Source organism: Rhipicephalus microplus, chromosome X (assembly GCF_043290135.1).
Source record: "Rhipicephalus microplus isolate Deutch F79 chromosome X, USDA_Rmic, whole genome shotgun sequence".
In the NCBI taxonomy this organism is placed as follows: domain Eukaryota; kingdom Metazoa; phylum Arthropoda; class Arachnida; order Ixodida; family Ixodidae; genus Rhipicephalus; species Rhipicephalus microplus.
In genome coordinates, this window is record NC_134710.1 from 426,771,274 (window position 1) to 426,783,856 (window position 12,583).

Here is a 12,583-nt window from a genome sequence, read left to right on the forward strand (position 1 = left end):
CACGCTTTGACCTTTGACAGCGCATGCAGTGAGCGCAGATTACCTTCTTTCCCCGTTCGGGGGACACTCTACGCGTTATTCTTTCGGTGACAGAGGAGGATTCGGGATTTCGGCCATAAATACAAGGTGCGGCGAAGCGGAGCAATTTACACGGCCTCATTTAGCGCCCGAAAAGGGAGGGGCTCAACGGCCGTGGCCTTTTATCCGCATCATTTGCGCGCCTTTTGCTTCTTTGGCCAGTTTCTAGTGTATTGTTTTTGTGCCACGGTCGAGTGAGGTCCATGGTCGTGTCACGGCCTTCTGGGCTTCGCTGGTCGTGTCCGGGTGCTACGGAATGCGTTCACGCTCGGCGCGTCCATTGATCCGGGGGTGGCTGTGGGGGCATGCCTGTACGGCCGGCGCGCAACGCCAACACTACCAGCTTTGCGAAAGCGCCGGCCATGCACTCTCGTTGCGTACAGGCTTGGAAAAGTCGTACCGATCAACAAGTGGGTTTCTATTCATCATTACTAATATTTTTGGAGAAAAAGAGAGAACGGGTTGCTCGCCAAGGCACTTAAAGAAAAAAAAATTGAGCAGCATCTTCGACAGGGATTTTGAACGGCGGTGCTCAAGCGCGTACTGCCCGAAGAGCTGGGAATTCCTTCACTTCGAGGATCTCATCATCGATCAAGCACGTCAAAAGTTTAGATGACGCATCAGAGGCTTGAGCAATTTTCCTAGTAGCACATTTTATTCAGCATTTTTTATAGATTTCCATTGAGAAGTGTAAAGAAGCCTCACTGTTCTTGTTTGTGCATAATTATTTGCCAACCTCTGAACTTCACCTGGGCTCGTACACCTGTTCTCACTATACCAATGGGACAAAATTGGGCCGATGACTAGCTATATTGACCAAAGGTCTAAATATTCCCACGATAATATGCCCTGTATTTGCTGGCAGAACCTTGCTTGGAAACTTGGACGCATTTTTCGACATCCGAGAAAGAAAGGCATGCACGCTCGTAGCAACTCTGCCGTACCTATGACGGTTTCGCCAGATTTTTTCTCTCAGAACTCTCTTTCTCTCAAAACATAATGACAGTAATAAATAAAAACCAGATTTGTTGATTGCTACGACCTTTTCAGGTCTGTGCGCAACGAGAGTACGTGGCCGGCGCTTTCGCAAAGCGCGCAGTGTTGGCGCGCCGGCCGGGCAGGCATGCCCCAAGGACCACAGCCACACGATTAAGCCGAAAGGCATAAGCTGCAAAAGAACGTCATTGCAACGCAGAAAAAAAAAAAGAGGAGGATCTCGCAATCACGTTTTCTGTGATCGAGACAAAGTTTTGCGAATATCAAGCGATTTGCATAAGTGATTACCGGCGTTCATGTTGCACTTCGTTTTAAGCGATTAGAAGCAGAAATAGTTAAAATGTGGACACGCATGCTAGAGCTATGCGACATGCTTCCTTCTTTCACATCTTGCATTACGCACAATTGTCCTTCTGGAAGGGGAAAGCTTCCTCATAAGTCGAGAAGTTTTCGAAATTTCGCAAGACGCCACCGAGATTTTGCGAGACCGGACGGTATACATTGTAAAACCTTGTCGTCACCACTATGGAGGATGTGGAAAATAAATAAATTAATAAATAATAACGAAGAATCAATAGTCGGTCAAAAGTCAAGTGACTATTATGTGAACGGGGTGTGTGTTCAGGTAGTAAATACGAGGTTGTGGTTGCCATACCCGGTTTTGATGAAATTTCCATAGGCGATGTCTTTGGACCGAAGAATATGATATCAAAGTTATTGTGACAGAAAGAAAACTTGTCTATTAAGATAAGCATGAACGTAGAGCTAAGACAAAAGTATACCAGCGAAGCTGGTATACCTCTGTATTCTAATTCTCATTCGAGCTATTTCTATTGTTCTTCCTCGATCTGGTATTTAGAGCCACCATGGTGGTGTAGTGGTTGTAGTGCTCTACTGCTGGCTTGCAGGTCGTGGGATCCAATCACGGTGGCGGAGGCCGCATTAACAGTGAAGACGAAAATGCTTGAGGCACATGCTCTTGGATTTAGGTGCGCGTTAAAGGAGCACTCAAGAAAAAAAAACGATGTTTTTCATATAGCAAACTCCAATTTCACGATCACGAAAACACCACTCTAAACGCGACACTTCGTAACCAAGAAAAGGCGCGAAAAGAAAATGTGGGTGGAGACCACTACCTCCCCCGCCACGGTGGTCTAGTGGCTTAGGTACTCGGCTGCTAACCCGCAGGTCGCGGGATCAAATCCCGGCTGCGGCGGCTGCATTTCCGATGGAGGCGGAAATGCTGTAGGCCCGTGTGCTCAGATTTGGGTGCACGTTGAAGAACCCCAGGTGGTCGAAATTTCTGGAGCCCTTCACTACAGCGTCTCACATAATCATATAGCGGTTTTGGGACGTTAAGCCCCACATATCACACAAAAAAAGAAAACACCTTAAAAATTTTCACGTCACGCGCAGCGATTTTCGTGTGAAAGTTAAATATAACTACCGCCTTCATTTCCTCCGCTAGGAATGAAGTTATGTATAGGCGAAACTTATAACGTAAAGTTCTCAAAACGAAGCTTTAAATGAAAATCAAATCACTGTTTCTTTTTAGCGTTCCTTCAAAAAACCACAGGTGGTCGAGATTTCCCTGGGGCGTCTCTCATAATCAGATCGTGTTTTTTACGTTAACTACAATGAGTTATAAAACTTCTCATTTTTATCTATATGTCCATTTGTCACTCTCATTATTTCTGTCGCTCCTATATATTTCTCTTTCTTTGGTTCTCCCTCTTTCTCTACATCTTTTTCTTTCTGCCTTTCGTTCTCCCTGTTTCTTTTTTTCTCTTTCTATGCTACGTTTTACTGCATCGTCCCCTCTTTTTCCTTTTCTTCACCTTCACATTTGTTCTCCTTCTCCTAGCTTTTCCTCCCACTCTCTTGCTATACCGCATACCACACAAGGTTACGCTGTGCTCTGCCAGCCACTCGCCTTGGGATGGCGTGTACCAGGCTTCGAATCTCGCCTCGCGAAGGAGACATTTCACCAATACAATCTCCCCCTTCCCGATCTTTCTTTCTCTCTTTTTCTATCTGTTTTTCTGCACTCGCCATTTCGCCCATCCGAGTTATTGGATCCCACACCGGGGAAACCGGCACATGTGTTTACTGAAGGAAGTGGAAAAAGACGACTACGACAGTGAAGGGGAGGACGAAGAGAGGCCGTGCCAGTTCGTGGTGATGTTTTTCTGGTGAGACCGCAGAAACTACGTCGAGCTGCAACACCTTAGCACTTAAAGCGTGTAATTGCCAACAAAGTCATACTATATACAGCTCACGTCAGTATACATGTGCTTAAGAGTACTCGCATGTTGACAGAGCATTACGTTGAATCCGCCGCTCACGAAGCTGGGCTGCATCTGTGCACCTTTCAAGCAGCTGCTTCCTGGGTGCCCCCATTTGCGCTCGCAGCTGCTGTAAGTATATGCGTGCGCCCTGAAGATTCAAAGTAGTAGGCGCAGCGAGCGACATCAGCATTTTTACTCATGTCCAGAGCGAAGCGTGTCTATGTATTCGATTATATATATATATATATATATATATATATATATATATATATATATATATATATATATATATATATATATATGATATAACGGAAAGTAATGCCAAGGAATGTACAGGGGAAGTTATTAGAACCGATGGAATGTAAATGAGGAGAAAGAAAAGTGGATGAAAAAATAACCAGCCGTGAGCAGGAATCGAACCTACGACCTTCGAATAACGCGTTCGATGCTCTAACCTCAGTGGTTAGCTCAGTGGTTACAGCATCGAACGCGTTATTCGAAGGTCGTAGGTTCGATTCCTGCTGTAGATTCCTTGTGTTAAAACACGGAAAAATGAGCCCTTAGGTATACACTTCTTTCCCTTATATATATATATATATATATATATATATATATATATATATATATATATATATATATATATATATATATATATATATATATATATATATATATATATATATATATATATATATGTCGCTGCCTCTCTCTAGTGGGGAAAAGTTTTTTTTAATTTTTTAATTAGTATGATATATAAGGAACTGTTGGCGTACAACTATGGCGCCGGCTACTCCTTAGCCCCTGAGTGAAAGTTGAACACATATCTTAAAGTAAAACATACAAAGCAGTGCATGGAAAATAGAACACCCGAGCACACACATGCAAAAACACACTTATACGCACATATTACACAGCAACAACACAATGATCAGGAAATGTTTAAAGGTCAATCTGTGAACTCGCTGACAATGTCCCTCGTTAACATTTGATTCATTGATTGATATGTTGGGTTTAACATCCCAAAACCGCCATATGATTATGAGAGACGCCGTAGTGGAGGGCTTCGGAAATTTCGACCACCTGGGGTTCATTGACGTGCACCCAAATCTGAGCACACGGGCCAACAGTATTTTAGTCCCCATCGGAAATGCAGCCGCCGCAGCCGGGATTCGATCCCGTGACCTGCGGGTCAGCAGCCGAGTACCTTAGCCACTAGACCACCGTGGCGGGGCAAACATTCGATCCAACCAGCACAAAACAGCAAAGCACACGTTTGGTTCTTATGGAGATGTATTCGCTCGGGTGTACATAACAGTCGACATGGCCATTACACCTTCTGCCTTGAATATTGATATAGTCATGGCATACCAGCTGCAAATAGTCTGTTCCTTTATTTTTTTCCAAAATTTCCTGGAATTGCAGTTGTGACTTTTATATGTACTGCACTATCGAGCTACCGCTGTAGTGGTCTATAGTGGTGGTAGCTGCTCCACTGCTGACCCAAGGTCGCGAGATAGAATTTCGGCCCCGGCGGCCGAATTTTCTGTGAATCTGAAAATGCCCGAGGGCCGTGTACATATAGATTAAGGTGTGCGATAAAAAATAAAGCAGGCCGTCAAAATTTTAGGAGTTCTGGACTGCATCTTCTCTCATAATATTGTTGTGGTTTTAGAACATTACATACCCAAACTATTAATATTAATAATAATAATACTATTAATATTACTAATAATATTAAACTAATGAGCTCTTTACGTATCACAGTTTGACGTCATGAATTTCTGCGTTGTCAGAATAAATTTTCTAATAATATTATCTAAGATGTAACGTCCAAAAACCACGATATGATTATGAAAGACGCCGTAGTAGAGGGCTCCGGAAATTTCTACCACCTGAGGTTTCTTGCCCTGCACCTAAATGTAAATACGCGCGCCTCGGAAGTTTTTCGCCTTCAACGAAAATGCAGCCGCTGCTGTCGGGATTCTATCCCGCGACCCTCGGGTTAGCAGTCGAATGACATAATCACTAAACCCCAAAGCCGGGGCTCAGAATAAATTTGGCTGTAACTTCTGTGCGTTTCGGATGACGGGCATTTATATTAGCAAATGAATGGCTATGGATGAAGGGATTTTTTCTTTGTCAGGCGTCCTAAAGAAACCAACCGGGACAATGAGGTTATTGCGCATAGAGCATGTTATTTATAGTTTTTTAGTTGTATTGTAGTGAATACACGTTAATTTAAATTAGTTAAAGGGGACAAAAACAACAATTTGCCACCGGTAGTGATCGAGCTACAACTTTCGCAGTGTATTAGCTCATTTTTATTAAAATGTTACTGTTTTAAAGTTCCCCTGCATCTAGCCCGTTATATACTATACACGTGATTATTGACGACCCAAAATGTGATAATTTTCTTTTTATTTATGACTTCATACGCTCCAAATAGGCTGAATGCATGTTCCACACTTTACAAGTGAGCGCAATCTACGCTTTGCTGGTAAATAAGCGAGCAATACGTTTATCTGAACGAGAAACAGAAGCCATTCACACGAACTCTCTTTTACGCCGGCGGGCCTCTTTGTGTCCCAGCCGCCATCTCTCTGCAGTTGCGAAGGCCAGGGTAACGAGGCGTGCGAAACTCATTTAGGCTAAGTCGAAGTGGCGAATGAGTCTCTGTCAGCTTTTGTCCCGAGCGTACACTTGTGGTGTCGTTTCCGCTGAGTTTCAGTGCGTGCCGAAATGGCGATGACACATTTAGAAGTGCTGTTCTGGCAGCGTTCTCGAAATTTAGCTCTGAGTACAACAGTGTCCATCTCATTTGCCCGAGGAGTGTTTTGTGTATCTTCAGACAAAAAAAAAACAGAAACGCCGTGATATGCTGAGCGAACACTTCCAAATGTCATTGAACTTGCAGCCATCCACAAAGTGTTTCCGAATTGAAGTACGATCATCAAATCCACCTCATGCAATCTGATAAGCCCTTCCTGTTAACAACAACAACAACAACGACAACGACAACAACAACAACAACAACAACAATAATAATAATAATAATAATAATAATAATAATAATAATAATAATAGACGAAAATTGTGAAAATTTCGCAAATCATTGTTCATGCAAGTCCGAATTTCTTGGGCATATAGTGTCTTGAATCACCAGATTCGTATCGATAGAATAGTTTTTGGTGGTATGGTGACCTATACAAGCATCGCCTTTAACATGGTCAGTACACGTTAAAACAAAGGGTGTGGTCATTATAATGCTTGTGATTGGGATAGTTGGTAACTCGTCATTTTGTAAGTAGTTAGCCCAACCTCAAAACAGCTCTAAACACCCTAACATTCACGCATGCTTTGTATTCACAAACACACATCACACACAGCGCTTACTACCAGCTGTTGACTGTGCGAGACTGATCCTCACATATACCTACGAGTAAAGAATGATATATACGCAAAAGCAATCAACAATAATGGTGCATATGTTCAATGGTTCAACACGCGATACAAGATCTAGCCACCGCCCAACAAAGGAACAAAGAAACAAAAAAAAACAGATAAACGAGCTAGGAGCACTAAACACTTGCCTCAAGAAAAAAATCTTTTTGGTACAAAACGACGAAACCACGGACGGCTCGCCAACGCAATGATCTTTTTTCTTTTAGGTGTATGCTTCCAAAAATAGACGTCTCCTATGATCTCGCGCTTTTTCCGAGAACCTGTGCCTGTAAACCATGGTTCGTACACACATGCTGCCGCATTGGCCACAAGATTCGCGTATTTATCTTTTCTTTTCTTTAATTTTTTTGCCTATGCTTTTGTGTTCGGTCATTCAGGCATCTTTTGGTTTGGCCAATGTACAGCCGTCAGCACGCGTAACTGGAACGCTCCACCACGTGGCCTCGACCCGCTTCGATTTACGCCAGCACCGCTAAGCTTTGGACGTGGTATGTTTCCTGCAGCCAACGATAGATGGAGCGTGGGTTGATTTCGCTGGTAATTTTTTTTTCCACTTCGGCCATAGAGTAACACAAAAGTTACAAGAGCTGTAACTCGGGGCAAAAAGCGGCTGAGCTACGCAGCTTCACCCCAGCCGTAAGATGGCAACACATCACTCACTGCTTCAAGGAAACAATGCGTACTAGTTATTTACAACAGTACATTATCTAGTGCATCACACGTCTACGTGTCTTTGCGTGTGTGATAGTTGCCTGAATCCATCGTTATCGTCTGCGATTGTACGGTGTGATATCGTCGGCCTGGGATAAGGCATGAATTCGATGCGAGAGTAGTGCACATGGCGTCGACGCGACGGCAACGTTGTCACGCTCCGTGTTCATCAGCAGTTAGGGCACTGAAGAAGTGCGGGCCGCAGCAGGGAGATGCCATAAAAGTTGTGCGATAACGTGCCCAGCGTGCGTCGTAATCTTCGAGAGTTTCGTCTGCCTCTCAGCACGGCTGCTGCTGGGTACGAACGCCCATCAATACGTTGTCAAGGGCGTATTGCATTTGTCATTCAAGCCCTAACCTAACGTTTCTGGCATTGTGCTATTCAGTGCAGAGACCTTTTTTTGTATTCTTCACTTTTCGAATACTGTTTTTGTTGATTCCTTCACACGGAAGAAAACTGTGTGGAATGCTTCATAGCACGTTTGCGAGAAAATTATTTCTTGGCTTAATAAATAGAGTCGCCACTCGTGTTGTTAGGGTTTTTTTTTTTGTGACGCTACATGTATTCGAATTTACTGCATGAGTAAAACTTTGTGAAAAATGCAGCTAGGCTACCGTTCGAAAATTACTTGAAGCTCTAACAAGCGCAATAAGAGAGAAGCAGTGAATCTAGAAAAATGTTTGCTAGCTAAAGCTATAGGACTTAGCTACTGAGTAAACACGCCTGCCTTGTAAGCGGCTTGCGTGCACCTGAAATTGCTTTGTTTTTGCTGCGGCAACTGCTTGTGACTGTTTTTCGTGACAGGGCGATGTAAAGTGTGTAGGAGAAAATTAGTGGGAAGGTGGGAAATAAAGTGCAGCCAAAATTTTTCTTTTTTCGGTTCATGCTGGACTCAAGTGCTGAAGCTATTACCGCTATGTCACGTTGTGCACTGTATGTGTAGTGTGCGTTTATTGCAGTTTTACTCTGCTGCTGTTCTTCTTATATTGTTGCCTATATATTTGTTTTTATAGTGTGTAATTTATAATCACGATATGGCACCTGCATTTTCACTTCACGTAGTGCAATGAACCTCTCTTTGTGCCTTCGTTTATCAAACATTAACTAAGTGGTCATGCGCTTACCAAGAATAATGCTTGAAAATAAATGTTTTCGCCCCTTTTCATGTTTTAGTTAAAATGTATGCATAGACGCACATTGACATCGTGTGCTTGCCGCTCTATAGGTGTAGCTTAGATGAAGCTTATTGATGCATGCAAACGACACGTAAAAAAAATTTAAAGTATGGTCTTAGAGACGAGCACGCTAGTATAAGTGGTCTCAGAGGCTGTATAATATTCCTAGTCATTAAAAAATGGTCTTCAAGACAGTCCTTTCTGCCATGTGCCATGTCTGAGGCTGCAAGGTTTGCTTTGGTGCCCTACGAACCCAAGTCAGGCGCAGGGGTGTATGGAAGTGTCCTTTCTTAACCTTTTATATTACTCTGCTTCGGCCTGACCGGTGGGTCGAACACACTCACTTGGCAGGTACTTTTTCGCCACGTTTCGCTTGTGGTTGCGTTCTCATGCAGGCGCACACACAAAATTTGTTGCGGTCACCAATGGCCCACTGCACGTGACAGCTCATAGGCCGTGATAAGCAATATGGCAACGAATTTTGTGGGCGCCAGGATTTTTTGAACAGCGAAGTTGTCTATCAAATCGTTCCGTGTTCACCCCGTATCATTAACGGTTGCGTGCAACTGAAATTGGGTTAATCCCACTTCTCAGCACTGGTCTACTGAAGATGAAACATGCAACAGTTAGTCCAACAACAACAAGTGGTTGCGAAGCGACGGCGGTCAGCCGAAGACCCCCAACTAACGTATAACGAGAGAATACTAGGAAACGGGAAATGCAACAACGGTGGCTTCGAGGAGACCACGAAGCGATGAAAGCCCCTACACGCTTATGACGACGTAGTCGTGTCGGGTCTGTGACTGACTGCGGTTTATAATTTCTCGAACCTCTCTGTGCTGGAAATGAATGTCGAAAAAAAAACTATAGCATCATCTACAGCTAAGGCCTAGCAACGACCCAGAAGCAACTTGGCAACAACCTGCATCACCTAGCAAAGTCTCGAAACAACCTAGCGGTCACCATTTAGTCTTCAGAATCATCCATTCTCGCTGTTGCAAGCCTTCCACGGCTTAGTGCGAGCTTCGTCATTTATTGTTGTTGTTTTTCATCTCCTCATCATCCTCTGAACGTGTGTCTCGTTGAAGTTCATTTTCGGCCTCCAAGGACGCTGATCATGTTACTATACAAAAGACATAGACCATCTCCTCGGTGATCTAATGCTTATGGCGCTTGCCTGCTAACCTTAAGGTCGCAGGATCGGATCCCGGCCGCGGCGGCTGCATTTTTTATGGGGGGGGGGGGGGGATGCTTGAGGCTTGTGCGCTGAGAATTATAGCAGCACGTGGCCGAAATTTTCGGAGCCCTCCACTATATACGGCGTCCCACATAACCATATTGTTGTTTTCGGACGTTAAACCCCAACAAATATATTAACAAGCATAAACAGAAATCTTTGGCCCATATTTGCACGGACACCGCACGCTATAATTGTTCGTAAAGACAAAGCTTCAGGCCCTGCCGTGGTGGTCTAGTGGCTAAGTTACTCGGCTGCTGACCCGCAGGTCGTGGGTTCAAATCCCGGCTGCGGCAGCTGCATTTCCGATGGAGGCGGAAATTTTGTAGGCCCGTGTGCTCAGATTTAGGTACACGTTAAAGAACCCCAGGTGGTCGAAATTTCCGGAGCCCTCCACCACGGCGTCTCTCATAATCATATGGTGGTTTTGGGATGTTAAACCTCACAAATCAATCAATGAAAGACAAAGTTTCCGCCAATGTTTTTGCTGTGCTTATCGTTATCGTCACTATAACGTGATCAAAGGCAAATACCACTTACGGAAGAACTTTATCAATTCAGCCCCCGATTACGAAAAGAAATCCCGTATCAATTTGGCCTGTGCCAAATAGAAGGCCAGAGCGTACTAGCCCAGACCAATCCTCTCCGCCTTTTTTTTCTGAGGCTCCCTCTACCCAAACGAAAGAGCTGTTCGCGAAGCTAAATAGGGCGCTAACTTAACGTGATTCCCATGCATTCTTTTCATGATTGCGACGCTTCATGCCGTGACACTGAGCCTGAACTACGCCCGTTCCTCAACCCCGTTTCAGGCGCAACCTTGGTGTGCGAACACACCGTGATCTTCTGTCCGGCGTGCGAACCGCATTGCGAGCTATCCCGTCATTGAATATATATGAAGGCCACCACTCGGGGATTGCTTTGAACGCTGCCGCGGAGCACGTTCGCTCACTGTCGGGAAAGAACAAAAAGCTATAAAAGAGGCAAATAAGTGCAGGACATATAGTAGCGCGGCTATCCGCGTGACTGGACAGGTAGCATGGGTGCGGCGCCGTGCGATCAGCACTGTGACTGATAGGAACTAGCGTGCCATGAAAGAGAGCAAGAGGGAAAGAAGAGAGTGGAAGAGGAGGAGTAGGTATGAAAGAGACGACAGTGCCGGTGGTGTGCAAGGGTGACGCGCAATTCATGCAGTATTTTACGAATAACGCTAATCAGAAACATCACAGGGGCCATATGACTCCGTGAATGAAAGGCCACTGTTGGCGAGGGATCGTTCCCGCGAGCTCAGTACCATATATATAGATGTCAACTCCCCCAATCTTCGCCGGTCCTCTGTCCCTTTGTCTTTATTGAGTGTTGAAGTGAGAGAGAGAGAGACATGTTTATTTACAGAAAGGCAGAGAGGACAGCCGCAAGAGTGTGTGTAGTATAGTTGTTAGTATACCTCATATGCTAACGCAACTATATACCACTGCCGGAAATACGAACGGGTGTGTAATTACTATGTGCATGAGCGTTGCTTGTGTATTCATATATGATGCACATCAAATTATTGCATATTTAGCCCAGGAGACGCCCACTACATATGCGCTAAGCGCGTCCTGCAGGACTGAAATAAAAGTTTTTTCATTCCATTCCCGGCTCTGCCAAGAATCTGGACAGTGACGTCCTTCATTCACCTTTCTAGTTGAGACAGGTTTCGATACACTACAAAACGTGTCTTTCTATCTCAACATACATACAGACATACATACATACATACATACATACATACATACATACATACATACATACATACATACATACATACATACATACATACATACATACATACATACATACATACATACATACATACATACATACATACATACATAATGCCCCGCCGCGGTGGTCTAGTGGCTAAGGTACTCGGCTGCTGACCCGCAGGTCGCGGGTTCGATTCCCGGCTGCGGCGGCTGCATTTCCGATGGAGGCGGAAATCTTGTAGGCCCGTGTGCTCAGATTTGGGCGCACGTTAAAGAACCCCAGGTGGTCGAAATTTCCGGAGCCCTCCACTACGGCGTCTCTCATAATTATATGGTGGTTTTGGGACGTTAAACCCCACAAATCAATCAATCAACATACATACATACATACATACATACATACATACATACATACATACAACAGTTTGTTGTATCACGCAATTTTCACAACGCAAATAACACTCGGAAGGCAGGAATCTACTTGTCGCCGAATGTAAATGATATTTGTCATAAAGGATGCTGACAATGACCAACCATGTTTTTATATCGTCCGTAAACAGCTGCATACGTTCGTAATCTCCAAGCCTTGCCCAGTGCGCTTCATGAAGTTTGTGTCACCACGTGTGAAAAGAACGAAGTCGACGCTTGTATCGAGATCAACAGGCCAGGCCTGACATACTGTCACTTTAGAGGAGCGAAATTAAGCCGCAAAAGTAAGACAAACAAACAAACAAACAATAACTTGCACAGAGTGAAAAAGAAATGGTATAGCGCTCTCAGAAAAGCCTCATACGACCGACTTTATTTATGAGGCACGTATGAGGAACCAGAAAGGGCAAGAGGGATGTATTTATTAGCATTGTACGACGCAACAAAATTCTGGAGGC

At 44.3% G+C, this 12,583-nt stretch overlaps 1 protein-coding gene across 1 annotated transcript in view; it reads right to left on the minus strand.

The window, feature by feature from the left end:
- LOC119183256 (Golgi-associated plant pathogenesis-related protein 1-like) overlaps nt 1–12,583 on the minus strand; it is a 179,286-nt gene that overhangs the window by 102,827 nt on the left and 63,876 nt on the right. The gene's annotated exons all lie outside the window — the stretch shown is intronic.